Source organism: Plecotus auritus (genome assembly GCF_963455305.1).
Source record: "Plecotus auritus genome assembly, chromosome: 5".
Taxonomy (NCBI): Eukaryota; Metazoa; Chordata; class Mammalia; order Chiroptera; family Vespertilionidae; genus Plecotus; species Plecotus auritus.
The window spans coordinates 53,137,931-53,158,444 of NC_137776.1; the positions used below are offsets into that span (position 1 = coordinate 53,137,931).

A 20,514-nucleotide genomic window follows, 5' to 3' on the forward strand; every position below is an offset into this window, starting at 1 on the left:
GGTTACAATTGAGAGTATCATTAAATGTTTACATCTGGAAACTAAAACATGGTGTAAGTACAGTACTATTTTTCATATTACATACCATGGAAGCACATGTGTATCCTTTCAAGGTTTACCCACTGCTACTACTTTGACTTTGGTATCCTACTGTCTCTCTCTCAATTACAGTTTTAAGGAAAATATTATGAATTAAGAAAAATTAATTGTGGTAAAATATGCATAAGATATTTACCATTTTAACCATTTAAAATGTATAATACAGGGGCATTAAGTGCATTCACATTGTTATGCAACCATAATCACCATTCATTTCTAGAACTTGTTCATCATTCCACACTGAAATTCTGTACTCATTAAAAAATAACTCCTCATTTCTTTTTCCCCCTCCCAGTCCCTGGTAATAGTTAACATTCTACTTTCTCTATAAATTTAACTATTCTCAGTACCACGGAATCATACGATATTTGTTATTTTGTGTTTGGCTTATTTCATCTAGCATATTTTAAAGATTCATGGCATGTATGAGAATATTCTTCATTTTTAAGGCTGTATAATATTCCATTGTATGTTTATGCCATACTTTGTTTATCCATTCAAACATTGATGACATTGGTATATAAATAGCTTCTAATTCTTGTGGGTATATACCCATAATTGGAATTGCTGGATCATATACTAATTCTATGTTTAATTTTTGTGAAGAACTGCTGTACCATTTTCCACAGTGAATAAACTATTTTATATTCCCACTAGCATTGCACAAAGGGCTCCAATTTCTACATCAGAAAATTGTAAGCAACACCCTTGCTTACATTTTTTTTTCTCTTTTTTAATAATATCCATCCTAGTGGGAATGAAGTGGTATCTCATTGTGGTGTTGATTTGCATTTCTGTAATGATTAGTGAGGTGGAATATATTTTTGTGAACTTAGTGACCATTTGTGTATTCTATTTGAAGAAATGTCTCTTCCAGTCTTTGTGCACTTTTGAATGGGTATGTTTTTGTTGTTGAGTTGTAGGAGTCCTTTATATAGTGTGGATATTAATTCCTTATTAGATATGATTTACACATATTTTTTAAGTTCTCTGACTTAACTTTTCATTCTCTAATAGTGTCCTTTGATATACAAAAGTTTGTGATTTTTATGAAATCCACTTTATCTGTTTTTTTTTTATTTTGTTGCCTGTGCTTTTGAGGCCTTATCTGAGAAAATGTTGTTAAACCTAATTTTCCCCATATGTTTTCTTTTTATAGTTTTAGCTCTTACATGTTTTTTTCACAATTACTTTAGACATTACAGAGTTTAACAGTTTCCAACTTCCCTTCACCAGTCACTCCAAGAGGTCTGGTTTTTAGCTCAAATATTTCTTACTCTGAGCATTTACCTTCCATTTCAATAACCCCATCTAATTTTTTTCTTACATGAAGGATTAAAATTTTTGTATTGTTGAAAGAGTGTACTAGCAACTTTAGGGGATTCCTGATGTGGAAATAATATTATATATTCATATTTTCCTACCATCTGATGGGGCTCATTCATTTTTTTGACCAATCCTGTTATTGGAAAAGTTTGAGTTTGGTCCCTTCCTGTATAGTCTAGGACAGAGGTCAGCAAACTCATTAGTCAACAGAGCGGCAAACCGCGGCTTTGCCGACCACTGGTCTAGGAAGTCTAATTCCTTGCTAACTAGTTAATAGATTCAGGAACTCTTTATGTTCTTATCCTAAGAATTAGATGATATAATTAAGTGGAGCAAGAATTCTACCTGGCCTGACTGGTGTGACTCAATGGTTGAACATCAGTCCATGAACAAGGAGGTCACATTTTGATTCCTGGACAGAACACATGCCCAGTTGCAAGCTCAATCCCCAGTAGTGGGTGTGCAGGAGGCAGTCGATTGATGATTCTCTCTCATCATTGATGTTTCTATCTCCCTCTATCTCTTCCTTCCTCTCTCTGAAGTCATTAAAAACATATTTTAGTGGGGGGAAAAGGATTTTATCTGCTACAATCATAATACCCTCTGACCCTAGCACAATGTTTTGCACAGAGTGCCACTCATAATACTGGAGTGAGTAGACAAATGAATAAATGAATGCAAAAGAAAGACTATCTTGTTTTTTAAGCATTTAGACTTCTACTATTTAAATCTTAGATTTATTTTAATAAAACAAGTTCAGAAATTTCTTTTCTACATAGTGAAAATTAGTGAAGAAACTAATTTTTCATTCAGTTTTGTTAGAAATGTTTTTAGAAGTTTGCTAATGAGAACTGAAGTTTGAAGGTTAGAGATTGTACCACAAATATTTCTTGTTCCATTAGACAGTCCTTGTGGAGGTTCAGTCCCATAGGCAGCAGTTTTTCCCATGGGTAGCTACCTGCAAATGAAAACGGTGACAGTTTACACTGAGTATGGTATATATTGTCATGAAAATAACACATATAAGTATATTTTGTTTATGAACAGTTCAATACATTCATCATAATAATAGTTAAAAGAGTTAAAGCCTGCAAATAAAAGTTAAGCACCTTTGCCATTGAATTGTTGGATACTCTTTTTGCCTAAACACTTACCATGTTCAGAATCCAAGTCTCCTGGTCAGATATACTAGGTGTACCAGTTAATAATGTGGAATTTTTTCAATAGATGGAGTTACACATATGTTGATATACGATTTGATATGTATGCTATTTTGTTGTATTGACAACAAGCTTCAAAACTTCATATGTCAAATTTTCTGAAGGTGTTAACATCATGATATTTTTACACTTAAAAATGTCAAATTTTGTGCCAAAAAAAGAGCATTTGTGGGAAGTTATAATTCATTACTTTATTTTGAAGAAAAGTGCTGCTGAATACTTTGGGAAGTTTATGGTGAACATGCTCCATCTCAAGATACTTGTGAACGCTGGTTTAAATGCTTTATAAGTGATGATTTTGATATGAAAGACAAAGAACGTCCAGGTCAACTGAAAGAGTTTGAAGACCAACAATTACAAGCATTATTGGATGAAGATGTGTGTCAAACTCAAAAACAACTTGCAGAAAGATTAAACGTTGCTCAGCAAACAATTTCCAATCATTTACAAGCAACAGGAAAGATTTTAAAGGAAGGAAAATGGGTGCACATCAACTGAACAAAAGACAAATGGAAAACCGAAAAGTCATCAGTAAAATGTTGCTTCAACGGCACGAAAGAAAAGTCTTTTTTGCATGAATTGTGACTGGCGATGAAAAGTGGATTTATTTTGAGAATCCCAAATGCACAAAATCATGGGTTGATCAAGATCAACCATCAACCTTGACTGCAAGGCCAAATCGCTTCGGAAAGAAGACAATGCTCTGTATTTGGGGGAGGGATCAGGAAGGTGTGGTGTATTATGAGCTTCTAAAACCAGGTGAAACCGTTAATACTGATTGTTACCGACAACAAATAATCAATTTGAACCACGCTTTGATCATGAAATGACCAGAATGTGCCAGAAGACACGGCAAAGTAATTTTTGCTTCATGATGACTCCCCATCACACACTTCAAAACCAGTTAAAGACATGTTAAAAGATCTTGCCTGGGAAGTATTAACCACCCGCAGTATTCACCAGACCTTGCTCCTTCAGATTACCGCTTGTTCCAATAGATGATGGCACACACACTTTCTGAGCAGCACTGCAAAACATACGAAGAAGTGGAAAATTGGGTCTCAGAATGGTTTGCCTCAAAACAAGAAAAGTTCTGTTGGGACAGTATCCACAAATTACCTGAAAGATGGGGAAATGTGTAACTAGTGATGGACATTACTTTGAATAAAGCACTTTTGATGTTTCTCTTGAAATTATCGTGTTTTCTTTGATTACAAAATCCACTGCTATTAACCAGTACACCTAGTATACTGGAATATAAATTTGAGGAAGGATGGGAATTATTTTATTCCCGTTTAATTATTACTCTGTAGCAACTGTCTAATCTGAAATTTTCTCCATGATTCTAAGCCTGTTTACATCTACTCTGAGATTCTGGAAACCCTGTCTTAAACAGTAAGTAGAAAATAAGAAATGCTATCATGTAATTCACCCATTAAAAAAATCTATGCCCTAAATCTTCTGAATAACCTTTACACAACAATAACCTCCAAAGAGAATACATTTTAAACAATATTATATGGGTTTCATCTTATTCCCAGATTAAGGTCAAGGCTATGAAATGCCTTGCTGCAATTATAGCCTGTAGTTCCATGAGAGAGTAGAGAAATATGAAACTCAGGATGTTTCTGTTTATGAACATGTTAATTTTGTAAAAAACTTGTTTGTAAGTTCATGTGATTTATCCCATAGTACTTTAGCATCCTTAGATGAATTTCTACTATATAAACTGTTTCTTTAGAATCATAAAACTAGGGACCTCTTTCCTCTGCCAATATACATTCTAAAAGAATGTCTAAAGCAAAAATCTTATAAGTAGACAACCCTTGATAATATCTACAAATATTCCAAGGAATTCCTTGGCATGCATACTACTTAATTCACTTGCCCCAATATTAAATTTAAGAACCTTGAGTGTATTGAACTATTCCTGGCCTGTTGGGAGTGTTTCTTTAGAAATTGTCACTATGCTTGGATTTTACCTTCTTAAACAACTACCTAGCCTTCTCTTGTCGTAATGTTAGGTTCTAGAGCATTCATTACTAATGAAGAGACACTATCTGATCTGTGCTAGAACTTCTCCCTTAAAACATTTCTTTCTTTGTGTCTTTCATGTTTTTGCCTAGGTTCAGCATTTTTAACCTATTGTATAACCCTGCTCAGTCCTAAAGAAACATGTCTACTATTGGATGATTAATCCTTTATGTACTTGCCACATTGCTTTACACTTTAAATTATTTTCTTATTTCTGCTTTGAGTTCCATAACACTCCAATTCCTTGGTTTTTAAATCTTTCAGCACTCTCATTATATTTGCATTTAACAAGCCTGATGGGCTTAGTCTTCATCACCACTTAAAAACAATGTGCACATTCTGCATGTACTGCATGGACTAATGAGCCTTATGTTGGCAGGGTCTTTATAAATGGCTGTGTGTGATATACATATATAACCATATGTTGGTAGAAAGCAGCGTGGTCTTGGTTTTGCAATGATAATAGCTTTGTTTTAATCTTTAAAATATTTAAAGTTGAAATATCCTTAAGGAGAAATGGTTCTGTACATGCAATATAAACATCTATCTATTATGAATAACCAACTTTATTCTCCTGCCTTAAGAACGTTAGGTGTGCAAAGTCAATTTATAGGGAAGTTGATAAAAATCACTAATAATAATAGTGATTTTTTGCACTTAAAATGTATCAGGAAATGTGCTAAGTGAATGGTTTAGGATGTATTGTATATTTAAAGTGCACTAGGAAATGTGCTTAATAATTAAAGTGCAGTGTCTCATTTTTTCCCTTGGAATGGCCTTCCAGTGGTTCTCAACCTTTCTAATGCCGCGACCCTTTAATGCAGTTCCTCATGTTGTGGTGACCCCCAACCATAAAATTATTTTCGTTGCTACTTCATAACTGTAATTTTGCTACTGTTAATTAATCATAATGTAAATATCTGTCTTTTCCGATGGTCTTAGGTGACCCTGCTAGCAGTTCTCAACCTGTGGGTCGCAACCCACAGGTTGAGAACCACTGCTGTAGAGCCTAAGACCATCGGAAAACACAGATATTTACATTACGATTCATTAACAGTAGCAAAATTACAGTTATGAAGTAGCAACGAAAATAATTTTATGGTTGGGGGGTCACCACAACATGAGGAACTGTATTAAAGGGTCGCGGCATTAGAAAGGTTGAGAACCACTGCCTTATACGATAATCATTTTCAGCCCTGACTTATGATGCAGAAACTAAGATTTAGAGAGATTAATTAATTTGACCCAGCACACAAGCTAGTAAGCAGTAGAGATGGAATTTGAACCCAGGTCTCTCTCACTCTGGAGCCACAAACCTAACAACTATGTTATGTTTTCTTCCTATTTTATTGCAGACCTATTTTAGAATAAAGCCATAAACATGTTATGACCATGAAATAACATATAAGTAACAAAATTCTCCACTTAAATGTTAACAAGGTTTTACTTTTAATGACCAGCTCACGGTTTATCATTTAAAATTGCAGTTGGTAAAATTTATGTATATATATATGGAAAGGATAATAATACTGGTAAGATTTATTTAGTTTAGGCACTATGGTAGGTATTTTACAGAAACTATTTTTATTTTATCTAATAATCTTTGAAGACATATTTTCTCCATTTCATTTATGAGGAATTCGTATAAAGCCACAGAGCTAGTTATGTGTTTTAATCAAGAATTAAAACCTAGTGGGGGGGAAATGGTGGTGGAATAGACAGACGTGTTCCGAGCCTTGACTCGGAGCAAAAAGAAAGAACAGCTGAGGGTCGCACGAGGAGTGTTTGTTGGCAAGTTAAGGGACAGCTAAACTCCAGGAGAAGTTGGGGAGGCTAGACTGTGTTCCCCTGACTGGGCAGGCCCCACTGCAGCTGGGTCCCCTCCCGGAGCTATGGGCTCGGATGCGGAGACTGCACCATCTTGACAGGGAAAGTGGAGCTTATTGGAAGCCTGAAAAACCACAACTGCGGCACCCACCGAACAGCTGCGAGCCCCAGAACACCGGTCCCCAATTGGCGCAAACACGCGGATTCAGAGGAGCTCTACACTCCACCACGGAAAAGAGAGAGAGAACTACATAACCAGACATCCGGAGAAGAGAGACCATGGGGAGACAAAAAAACAGCCCGCATATGAAAGAAAAGCAGGCATCACCAGAAAAGGAAGTAAACTAAATGGAGGCAAGCAACCTTCCAGAGAAAGAATTCAGAGAAATGGTCATAAGGTGGCTGAAAAGAATGGAAGACAAATTCAACAATATGAGTAAGAACCAAGAGGAAATGAAGAAGAACCAAGAAGAAATGAAAAAATACATCGCTGCTGTAAAGAACTCAATAGAAAGCATCAAGAGTAGACTAGAAGAAACAGAGGACCGCATCAGTGAGCTAGAAGACAAGGTAGGAAAAAATCCCCAAGTAGAGCAGCTTCTAGAAAAAAAAATTAAAAAGCAGGCGGAGAGCCTATGGGAAATTTGGGACACCACGAAACAAAACAACATCTGCATAATAGGGGTTCCAGAAGGAGAGGAAACTGAGCAAGAAATAGAAAACCTGTTTGAAGAAATAATGACAGAAAACTTCCCTGATATAGGGAAGAAAAAACCCACACAAAGCCAAGAAGCTCACAGAGTCCCAAGCAAAATGAACCCCAAAAGACCGACACCAAGGCACATTATAATTAACTTGGCAAACACCAACGACAAAGTAAGAATCTTAAAAGCGGCAAGAGAGAGACAGAAAGTTACCTACAAAGGAACCCCCATCAGACTAGCAACTGATTTCTCAACAGAAACTCATCAGGCCAGAGGGAATGGAATGAAATATACAAAGTCATGCAAAGGAAGGGTCTGAATCCAAGAATACTGTACCCAGCAAGGCGATCAATCAAAATTGAAGGTGAAATCAAGAGCTTCACAGACAAAAAAGGATTAAGGGAATTTATTACCACCAAACCAGCAATGCAAGAAATGCTAAAGGGTCTGCTGTAAAAAAAAAGAAATAGGAAGCAAAGAAGGAACACAGGGGTAAAGAATAAAAATGGCGACAAATAAGTACCGATCAATAATAACTTTAAATGTAAATGGATTAAATGCCCCAATCAAAATACATAGGGTAATGGATTGGATAAGAAAACAAGACCCATATATCTGCTGTCTACAAGAAACCCACCTCAGAAAAAAAGACGCACACAGACTGAGGGTGAAGGGATGGAAAAAGGTTTTCCAGGTGAATGGAACTGAAAAAAAAAGCTGGGGTAGCAATACTTATATCTGAAAAATTAGATCTCAAAGTGAAGGACATAACAAGAGATAAGGAAGGCCACTTCATAATACTAAAGGGAGCAATCCAACAAGAAGAAATAACTCTGATAAACATATATGCACCCAATACAGGAGCACCCAAATACATAAAAAAACTCCTGGAGGATATCAAGGGAGAGATTGACAGCAATACAATCATAGTAGGAGACTTTAATACCCCACTATCACCATTGGACAAATCCTCTAAACAAAAAATCAGCGAAGAAACATCAATCCTAAATGACTCACTAGACCAGATGGAATTAATTGACATCTTCAGAACATTTCACCCCAAAGCCACAGAATATACATTCTTCTCAAGTGCACATGGGTCATTATCAGAGATAGAACATATGTTGGGACATAGGCAAAGTCTCTTCAAATTCAAGAAGATAGAAACCATATCAAGCATCTTCTCAGACCACAATAGCATAAAACTGGAAATCAACTATAATAAAAACAATCCAAAGAAATCAAACACATGGAGACTAAACAGCATGCTATTAAACAATGACTGGGTTACCAGAGAGATCAAGGAAGAAATAAAAAACATCATGGCAACAAATGACAATGAAAACACAACAATCCAAATTCTATGGGACACAGCGAAAGCAGTCTTGAGAGGGAAGTTCATAGCTCTACAAGCCTACTGCAAAAAAAACAAGAAACAATGGTAATAAATTTCCTAACCCTACAACTCAAAGAGTTAGAAAAAGAGCAACAAGAAAAGCCCAGTGTAAGCAGAAGGAAGGAAATAATAAAGATCAGAGAGGAGATAAACAACATAGAGACCAAAGAAACAATACAAAAGATCAACAAAACCAAGAGCTGGTTCTTTGAAAGGATAAACAAGATTGATGAACCTCTAGCCAGGCTCACCAAGAAGCAAAGAGAGAGGACCCAAATAAACAAAATCAGAAATGAAAGAGGTGAAATAACAACAGATCCCGCTGAAATACAAAGGATTGTTACAAAATACGAACAACTCTATTCCAACAAACTGGACAACCTGGAGGAAATGGACATATTCCTAGAAAAATAAAACCTTCCAAAACTCAATCAGGAAGAATCTAAACACCTCAATATGCCAGTAACTATGGAAGAAATTGAAGCAGTCATCAAAAAGCTTCCGGCAAACAAAAGCCCTGGGCCAGATGGCTTCACAGGAGAGTTTTACCAAACATTCAAGGAAGAACTAAAACCTATCCTCCTCAGACTATTCCAAAAAATTCAAGAGGAAGGAACACTTCCAAGCTCCTTCCATGAAGCCAGCATCACCCTAATACCAAAACCAGATAAAGACCACACAATGAAAGAGAATTACAGGCCAATATCCCTCATGAACGTAGATGCCAAAATCCTCAACAAAATTCTAGCAAATCGGATCCAGCAGTACATCAGAAAGATCATACACCATGACCAAGTAGGATTTATCCCAGGAATGCAAGGATGGTACAATATCCGCAAATCAATTAATGTGATACATCACATAAACAAATTGAGAGATAAAAATCACATAGTCATATCAATTGATGCAGAAAAAGCATTTGACAAAATCCAACACCCTTTCTTGATAAAAACTCTCAACACGGTGGGAATAGAAGGATCATACCTCAACATAATAAAAGCTATATATGATAAACCCACAGCTAACATCATACTCAATGGGCAAAAACTAAAACCATTTCCCCTAAGAACAGGAACAAGGTAGGGATGCCCACTCTCACCACTCCTGTTTGACATAGTAGTACTGGAAGTATTAGCCATTGCAATTAGACAAGAAGAAGAAAAAAAGGCATCCAAATTGGAAAAGAAGAAGTAAAGCTGTCCTTATTTGCAGATGACATGATACTGTACATAAAAAACCTGAAAGACTCCATCAAAAAACTATCATTAATAAATGAATTCGGCAGTGTAGCAGGATACAAAATTAACGCCAAGAAATCTATGGCATTTCTATACACTAATAGTGAACTTACAGAAAGAGAGACTAAAAAAGCAATCCCATTTACCATTGCACCGAAAAAATTAAGATACCTAGGAATAAACTTAACCAAGGAGGTAAAAGACTGATATGCAGAAAACCACAGGACAGTGAAAAAAGAGATAGAGGAAGATGTAAACAGATGGAGGAACATACCATGTTCATGGATTGGGAGAATCAACATCATTAAAATGTCCATACTACCCAAAGCAATCTATAGATTCAATGCACTCCCCATTAAAATACCAACGGCATATTTCACAGACCTAGAAAGAACTCTCCAAAAATTCATCTGGAATAAAAAAAGACCCCGAATAGCCACAGCAATCCTGAGAAAGAAGAATAAAGTAGGAGGGATCTCAATACCAGATTTCAAGCTGTATTACAAAGACACTGTTCTCAAAACAGCCTGGTACTGGCACAAGAACAGACATATAGATCAATGGAATAGAATAGGGAATCCAGATATTGACCCAAACCACTATGCGCAATTAATATTTGACAAAGGAGGTATGAACATACAATGGAGCCAAGACAGTCTCTTCAATAAATGGTGTTTGGAAAATTGGACAGATACATGCAAAAAATGAAACTAGATCACCAACTTACACCATACACAAAAATAAACTCTAAATGGATACAGGACTTAAACATAAGACTGGAAATCATAAAAATACTAGAGGAATCCACAGGCAGCAAAATCTCAGACATATGCCGAAAGAACTTCTTCACTGATACTGCTCCTAGGGCAATGGAAGCCAAAGAGAAAATAAACAAATGAGACTACATCAAAATAAAAAGCTTTTGCACAGAAAAAGAAACCATCAACAAAACAACAAGAAACCCCACTGTATAGGTGAACATATTTGCAAATGTTATCACTGATAAAGGTTTAATCTCCAACATCTACAGGCAGCTTATACAACTTTAAGATAAATGATCCAATAAAAAAATGGTCAACGGACCTAAACAGAATCTTTTCGAAAGAAGACAGAAGGAAGGCCAAGAGACACATGAAAACATGCTCAAGGTCACTAATTATCTGAGAGATGCAAATCAAAACGACAATGCGATACTATATCACACCTGTCAGAATGCTAACATCAACAAATCAACAAACAAGTGTTGGTGAGGATGCGGAGAAAAAGGAACCCTCGTGCACTGCTGGTGGGAATGCAGACTGGTGCAGCCACTGTGGAGAACAGTATGGAGTTTCTTCAAAAAACTGAAAATGGAACTCTCATTTGACCCAGTAATCCCACTCCTAGGAATATATCCTAAGACACTAGAAACACGAATCAGAAAAGATATATGCACCCCTATGTTCATAGCAGCACAATTTACGATAGCTAAGATTTGGAAACAGCCTAGGTGCCCATCAGCAGATGACTGGATCAGAAAACTATGGTACATCTACACAATGGAATACTATGCTGTCATAAAAATGAAGGAATTCTTACCATTTGTAGCAACCTGGATGGAATTGGAGAACATTATGCTAAGTGAAATAAGCCAGTCAATGAAAGAAAAATACCACATGATCTCACTCATTTGTGGATAATAAAAAACGTTATAAACTGATGAACAAAAGGATAGATGTAGAGGCAGTAAAGCATCAAATAGACTGTCAAATTACAGCAGGAAGGTTAGGGAGACGTGGGGGAAATAAGAGATCAACCGAAGGACTTATATGCATGCATATAATAACCACCAACTGATGCAAAACATTGGGGGGTGAGGGCATGTATGGGAGTGGGGTGGGGGGGGCAATGGTAAGATATGTATACATATAATACCTTAATAAAAAAAAGAAATAAAACCTAAGTCTTCCTGATACCAAAGTTATTTGACACTTTTTCCTAAACCATGTTGATGTTTTGGAGGAAGTGGATATGTACGTAATCAAAGAGTGGAAATGCACTCTTTATACAAGACTCTATGAAAAGGAGTGGGATCTCTTTTGCAACCACACTTCAGTCTGTGATGATTTTGTGATCTCAAGTAAGGGTTAATTCTGACTATATAAAATTATTGTTAGCTACGATATATTTTCTCTTTCTTTCATATATCATGCATAAATAAGAACACATGAATTTTTCTATTAAACTTTTCAGATATGGCAGCAGTCATTGGCAATAACCTTCCTTTTCCCCAAAGAAATATGCTTCTTGAGATTTTAAACTTTATTTATTTATTTTGTAAATTTGACTTCTATATTTTTATTCCCAGGCATGGAGACAACTTCTTTCTTTTGATATTTTTTTCTCACCAAAGAACTAGAAATAAATTTCTACTTTTCATCTGCCACTCTAAAGTTGTCAGATACACCTTTAAGGTGTTGTTGTGTTTTTGCCTAGCAATTATTCAAAAAACATAAAATGTTATAAAACTCTTTGAGTTAATGGCTAAATAATTTTGGTACATCTGTACAATAGGAATTTATTAAGCTGCTGTAAAGAGAAGTGGTGACTCTATACATACTAATGTGGAAATATTTCCAGGTTATAATTTTAAGTGACAAATGCACAAATGTAAAGCAGTGTGCATATATGGTATTATTTGTGTAAAAAGAAACTTTCATACGTATATATTTGTTTTTGCAAACATGTAGATGGATACACAAAGGACTAGTATAAGTGGTTGCCTGTAGGAAAAGAATCTAGGTGCCTGGGGAAAAAAGGAGGGAGAATTAATTTTCATTATGCATACTTTTGTGTTTTGTGGCTATATTTATTCTATAAAAATAAATATAAAAATACTACTTAGGGAGGAAACAAGAGTCATAAACATGCAGGATTAGCCCAATTACTCAACTTAAAACTGTCCTGTTCTTGGAGTTAATAACTTCTCTGAAGTTTTGGATTATAATCAAGTAAAGTGTTCTCAAAAATTTGTCTGGAATGAATTAAATGATGAATGTGAATGAATGATGAATGATGTACCTAAGTGTCTTACAAACCATCTATAATAATAAAAGCATAATATGCTAATTAGACCAGACGTCCTTCTGACGTCCTTCTGGATGACCTTCCAGATGAAGTTGGGGCTACAGCTGTGGGATTGAGGAAGCCACTGCGGCTGCAAGGGAGAGATCCAGGCAGCCACTGCAGCTGCAAAGGCCTACTCTTGCACGAATTTCATGCATCGGGCCTCTAGCCCTAAGCCTAATATGCAAATCGACCTAACGAGTGGAACCACTGGTTGCTATGACGTGCACTGACTACCAGGGGGCAGACGCTCAATGCAGGAGCTGCCCACAGGCCCCAGGCCAGCCAAAGTGGGTCCCAGTGGGGCCCCCTGATTGCCCCTCTGGTCGCCCTGCAGAGGGAGGCGACTGGTGGCAGTGGCAGTGGCGGGGGCAGGGCTGGCAAGCGGGCAGCACCAGGCCGCCAAGGCCGGTGCCAGCGGGGGCCCCCTGATCACCCTGCCAGTCGCCCCACAGATTGACCCTGATCGCTGGCCAGGCCTAGGGATCCTACCCATGCACCAATTTCATGCATCGGGCCTTTAGTAATGTATATAAAAATATATAATGTCATTATTAACCTTTAGGAATAGTCATCTGAATTAAAGAAACTGCATTATACAAAACTCGAAGTGCAGAAAAGGTTGTGCAGATGATCTGAGGAGGTGCATGACCCAACTACTGAAAAAAGAAAAGATCAGAGCAGAACATTTTATGTCAGTTGAATGGTTCCATTTGAGATAAAATGGGCAAACTCAGCATGAGACAAGACTCCAGGGACTGTGTGAATATTTCATTCCCAGGTCTATGCTTCCCAGAAATATATCTTGAAGATAAAACTCTATTCTCATAATAGAAAAAAATATATATGCACAAAAGTGTGAATATTTTAATTATAAAATAACTGAATAGTTCCGTTAAGTAGTAATTATGATTTCTTTTTACTAAAAAAAAAAACAGGTTTACCAAAGATAAACTTGAAAAATGGCAAACTGACAAATAAATAAATGGAAACTTTTGTGAAAAGGGATCAATACCTTAGCAAAGCAAAGAAGGAAATGTTGAGTTCCCCAATAGGAAAAGGACCAAGAGAAGAAACAGATTCATCAAATAAGAAACAGAAATGTCCCATGTATTGCACATTTTAAAAGAAACTTTTTCCCCATCAATTTGGGAAGCATTTTAAAATTTACTATAATTAATATTGTTCTGGTGTGGAAAATATATTTCCATACCAGAGGGAACATAAATTATTATAGTCTTTTTAGAAAACATTTGGCTTTCTGTTTGAATGAAAAAAGACAAGGTAAATAGCTCAAAATATCAGTAATTTTCTCTTGAGTAGATTTATTTTATGGTTTATACTTTTTAACACTTCCCAAATTTTCTGCCAATGAAAATTTGCTATATGTATATTCAACTATATTAATAACCCCAAATTCGTTATATGCTCAACTTTCTGCAAAGGATTGTATCTTGGCTTTAATGATAATAAAATGTTTCCTCTCTAACTTGACCTTGTTATTTACCTTCAAACTATTATATTTGTTGTTTAATGGCAAAAGTTAAGTTAGGATTAATCAAGTATGGCATTTGTGCATGTGTCTCTAAAATAACTGTGTAATTTATCACTTTGTTAGATATCCAGACATTTGGTAATTTGTCCTTAAACATTGAAATATATATTTCAAATGAAATGTTTTCAGTTTTGGGGTGCATGAGTATTGGTGAAAATGGACAAATACTCCTAGTGGATTTTTAACTTCTACTGTGATTACTGCTGAAACAAGTGTAATTCAGAATTAGGGAATTTTAAAGTTTAATTAGTTGGTGTCCACCATATTGGTCTTCCTTCTCATCCATCTGATCAAGCTCTTGACTTTACTCTTTATGGTTGGAGAAAGCTGCTTTAATTAAACTTAAGCAGATGGATAGTAGTCTTTATTTTGGTGTAATTAAAATGAGAAACAGATTATAATAGCAAAACTTTTATATTTCTTGTACACATCTGCCTACCTATAAGTTTTAGGAATTGTTTTTTTCTGAACATGTTTTAATTTTTTAAATGAGGAGAAAAAGAAAAATTGAGAGTGCCATAAATTTAAAAAATGTTTCTGATGTAAAGTCAATGATAACTATTGTGTATTATAAGTATTTTAAGGTGTTCTCAGAATATTGAAAAATCTTAAGTAATTTTGTTAAGTAATAAAATTTGCTTACAAATCAGTGTGACATACATGTTATCTTAAGGACAAGATGCTTACTTGTTAGGTGTTTGGGTTAGGAGAAGTCATCATTCCTCAAGTGTTTAACAGGTTTCTGTGATGTCCAGATATCATGGTATACACTGGATGTAAATGATAGCTGAGATAAATTTCCTATCTAAGGAATTTATTTGAAAAAAGCATGGAGACTGATAGAAGAAATGAGGCATTATTAGAACTATGGTAAAAAAAAAAACCACACACACAAAAACAACAACAACCCTGCGTTAGGGAGCAGATGGGAGTCCAAAGCAGACAGGAGATGAGAAGAAGCTGATGAACAGTTTAATTTATATGTGAGGGAAAGAGGGGATGAGATAAGGTCAGGTTTCTTAATAGAAGAGATGTTGAGCTGCATATGAAAAGATAAGTAATTGGGTGATCAGGATCGTTGAAACTGTTTGGACAGAAGGAACATCATGAGAAGGCAAGAATCATAGAAATATCTGGCTGCACCTTTGGGGAAATGAAATGTAGGGTGATGTATCTGCAATTTAGACTGAATAGGGAAAAAAGAAGCTGTCAGCACCAGAGTAGGAACGTTTTTTATGCCATACAGAGACATGACAGTTAGTGGTCAGCTATAGAGGATTTTTTTTAGGCAGAAGGGATCTAAATTAGTATGGGTTCAACAGTTTTAAATTTTCTATTAAGCTATCATAAGCAAGGCTGTGTAATACTGATACTATCTTCAAATTATGATAGGAAAACTTATCAATATTCCAAGTTAGCAGTTTTTCTTCAATCTTACAGGTATAGGTTTATTTGCTAGCAATGTCAAATATAGTTTCCACATTGTACATGTCCCTTAACATCATACCGAGAAAGGAGATTGGGGAAGAGTATTTGTAATAGAGTCCAGTCCTCATTTTTTTTTTACTGTCTTACAATAATAACAAAAACATATCATATACTGGAATGAAAAAACATGTTTCAAGTGTCACTGTATTATTTGGCATGTAAGCATATTCTTAGGTAGTAGTATCAGGTGCTTCATAGTAATCCCTTAAAACTTCAAAATGAGATTTGTTTCCATTCCAATCAGGAAGGAAAAAGCATTTGGGAAAAAAATAAATAAAATATTTGTTTTCTGGTAATTAAACTTAACCATATGGGCTCCTGGTTCAAAAGGGTTGGACACACTGAATCCACGTGATATTTGCACCCACCCCCAAGCCTAATGATGTGGATGGCCATGTTGTATTCGCTTGTCCTTAGCAAAGGCAGATGATCAGCCAGGGAATTCTTCCCTAACTTGGCCTTTCTGAAACCACAAAGTCAGGAAATGCAATCAGAGTGCTCAGCTGAACCCAGAGCAAGAGCTTTCCTAATGGGTAACTGTGACTTGAGAAATCACATCCATTAGATAAAGTGATTAAATATACATCAGTCCTTTGGCAAGGGAGCCATGAAGCTATTGCAACAGAACATCAGGATGTGACCAATCTCTCCTGCTCGAAAAAGAAACATGTTTTGACCTTTGACATGTATCATTTCTGAATTCCTCAGCTTAGTCAAAGGAAGAAATTTTTTCATGATGAGATTTATTCACTTCCTGTTTTTGTGTGAAATATAAAGTAATTGTGTAGTTAATAAAACATTATAAAGGAAATATTTCTGAATTGCTTACCCCACCCCACACACTTTTTTTTGTTTTATATTATTGTTCTTTCTTTATGTTTTAGGCATTTTAACTTCATTATTTTTTTTAAATTCTTCCAACAGAAGCCTTTGTGTTCCAAAATAGATTATATTCACTTATATAAACGTATCATAAATATCTAATTAGAAAAAATACGTTTTCGGGTATTTATGAAAATTTATCTTAGGTTTCCAAATATGCTTTTTTACATTAAAATGATGTTGAAAGAAAATTTAGTCATAAAGAATTGTCAGTCATAGTTCTAGAAATTTGTTTCTCACTCCTAACCATCTTTTGATGAATGATATGCTGCTCATCATATATTAATAGCTGTGAATTCCTTTCGCTTTTCCCCTTGTTACCATCAGTAGGCAACTGCAAGATGACTGACAAAATGTGTTTACAATCATGGAATCACAGATAAAAGTGCCCTCAAAAATTGTAGTCTATCTCCTTGTTTTACAAGCAAGTTTCTTAGAGCTCAATTCCATGTGTCCAGAGTAATGGGAAGCACAATTAAAGAAATTATCAAAAGTAGTAATTGTCATTTAACAAATTTATTAGTGAATTCCTGATAATACTCAAAGTCAGCACAGATGAGGGGAAGGAGCTCTGATTCTACTGGGTTTTCTGCTGGTGAGGCATATATAGGGATGCCTACTTTCAAGACACCAAGTGGTGGGGATATTATATGCAAAGTGAAGGTGTCACAAGCAAGCCCAAGAATGAATAGGAAGTGCGTGGAGAGGAATCATCACTAGCCTGTTCAATAATCTCTGTGGTTGTGTACAATACTCAAATTACTTGTAAATTATACATGCAGGAAAAATAGATACATACATTCAAGCCTGATTGATGTCCTAGTCAAAGCTTCTCTTTATAAATATCTCTTTATAAATATTCTTGATGCCCAAAGATAGTTTGGCTATAGCACACCAAGGTAGAGTTAAGTTCATGAACCAATAGTAGAAAGGCTTTCAACTGAAAATATAGCAGACCTAGCAAATTAATTTGAAACATTTTTTAAAAACAAATATTGTACCAGCCTTGCATCCCTGGAATAAATCCCACTTGATCATGGTGTATGATATTTTTAATATATTGCTGGATGTGATTGCTAATATTTTATTGGGGATTTTAGCATCTATGTTCATCAGGGATATTGGCCTATAATTCTCTTTCTTTGTAGTGTCTTTACCTGGTTTTGGAATTAGGACAATGCTAGCCACATAAAAAGAGTTTGGAAGTGTTCCTTCATCTTGGATTTTCTGAAATAGTTTGAGGAGTATAGGTGTTAGTTCTTCTTTGAATGTTTGGTAAAACTCCCCTGTGAAGCCATCGGGACCTGAGCTTTTGTTTGGTGGGAGTTTTTTGATTACTGCCTCTATTTCATAAGTTGTTCTTGGCCTATTCAGGTTTCCTGATTCCTCCTGATCCAGTCTTGGGAGGTTATATTTTTCTAGGAATTTGTCTATTTCATCCACATTGTCCATCTTGTTGGCATATTTCCTTCCTTCTACTTATTATGGGCTTTTCTTGTTGTTCTCCTTTAAGTTGCAGGGTTAAATATTTTATTGCTGATTTTTTCTTGGTTTTTGAGATATGCCTATAGTGCTATGAATTTCCCTCTCAGGACTGCTTTTGCTGTGTCCCAGAGATTTTGGGTTGTTGTGTGTTCATTTTCATTTGTTTCCAGGAAGTTTTTATTTCTTTCTTGATCTTGTTGGTAACTCATTCATTGTATAATAACATGCTGTTTAACCTACATGTGTTTGAATGTTTTGCTGTGTTTTTAGTGTAGTTGGTTTCTAATTTCATTCCACTGTGATCTGAGAAGATGGTTGATGTGATTTCAATCTTCTTGAACTTGTAGAGACTTGTTTTGTGTCCTAACATGTGGCCTATCTTTGTGAATGATCCATGTGCACTTGAGAAGAATATATATTCTGCTGCATTGGGGTGATATTTCTATAGATGTCAATTAAATCCATTTGATCCAGTGTGTCCTTTAGAGTCTCTGTTTCCTTGTTAAGCTTTTGTCTGGAAGACCTATCCAGTGAAGTCAGAGGGGTGTTAAAGTCCCCTACTATGATTGTATTGTTGTTGATCTCTCCATTAAAGTCCTCTAGAAGGTGTGTGTGTATATATATATATATATATATATATATATATATATATATATAGTATATTTAGGTGCTCCTATATTGGGTGCATATATGTTTACCAGGGTTATATCCTCTTGTTGGATCTATCCATTTAGTATTGCATAGTGACCTTTGTTGTCTCTTGTGATGGCCTTCATTTTAAAGTCTATTTTGTCAGATATGAGTATAGCTACTCCAGCTTTTTTTTTTTCTTTTCCATTTGCATGGAAAAAAATTTTCCATCCCTTCACTCTCATCCTGTGTGTGTCTTTTGTTTTGAGGTGGGTCTCTTGTAGACAGCATATACTTGGGTCATGTTTTTGTATCCATTCAGCTATCCTACACCTTTTGATTGGAGCATTTAATCGATTTACATTTAGGGTTATCACTGATAAGTACTTATTTATTGCCATTTTAATTCTGTATGGCTAAGTTTTTCTTTTTGTTTCTTCTTCTCATTACAGCAGTGGTAAAGAATTCCTTTAGCCTTTTTTTTTTGTCTGGGAAGCTCTTTATTTGACCATCTATTTTGAATTATAGCCTTGCTGGATATAGTGATCTTGGTCTCGGATCCTTCCTTTCCATTACCATGAGTATTTCATGCCATTCCCTTCTGGCTTGTAGATTTTCTGATGAGAAATCAGGTGTCAGCCTTATGGAAACTCCTTTGTAGGTAACAGTTTTCTTTTCTCTTGCTGCCTTTGAGATTCTCTCTTTGTCTTTAATTTTTGGCATTTTAATTATGATGTGTCTGGGCGTGGGCCTGTTTGGTTTCTTCTTGCTTGGGGTTCTCTGTGCCTCCTGAACTTGTGTGACTTTTTCCTTTACCAGGTTAGGGAAGTTTTCTGCCATTATTTCTTCAAACACATTCTCTATTTCTTTTTCCCTTTCTGCCTCTTCTGGCACACCTGCTATTCTAATATTGTTACGTTTCACTTTGTCCCACAGCTCCCTTAAGCTATCCTCCTATTTTTTAATTGTTTTTTGTTTTTGGTTCTTTAATTGAGTGATATTTTCAACTCTGTCTTCATATTCACTGATCCTCAGCTTCCCCTAATCTGTTGTGTATTCCTTTCAATGTGTTCTTTATTTGTGTATGTCATTCTTTATCTCAGATGGTTCTTTTTTCATAGTTACTATATCTTTTTTCATGCTGTTGAGCATCTTTACATCATTACCCTGAACTCTGTTTCAGATAAATTTCTTATCTCTGCTTCATTTATCTCTTGTTCTGGAGAATTCTCCAGTTCTTTCATTTGGGGGTTGTTTTTTTGTCTCTTCATTTTGGCTCTTTGTGACTATGTATTAGGCAGATCATCTACACCTGAAACATTTTTATATAAATGGTTTCTCTAGCCTCCTATGATATACTGTTTCCAATATCTACTATGTGCCCCATTGGGCTAAACATTGAGAGTAGAAAGATGAATACAATATCAAATCATGATGAGAGTAACCACTTTGAAGATTTGACGACAGTGGTCCTGGGTGAAGTAACTCTTGTTCTGGCTCTTGAAGGTTGAATAGGAATGTCTAT

At 35.7% G+C, this 20,514-nt stretch overlaps 1 protein-coding gene across 1 annotated transcript in view; it reads left to right on the plus strand.

Moving 5' to 3' along the window:
* Positions 1-20,514, plus strand: part of SCN9A (sodium voltage-gated channel alpha subunit 9) — a 158,969-nt gene that overhangs the window by 18,876 nt on the left and 119,579 nt on the right. The gene's annotated exons all lie outside the window — the stretch shown is intronic.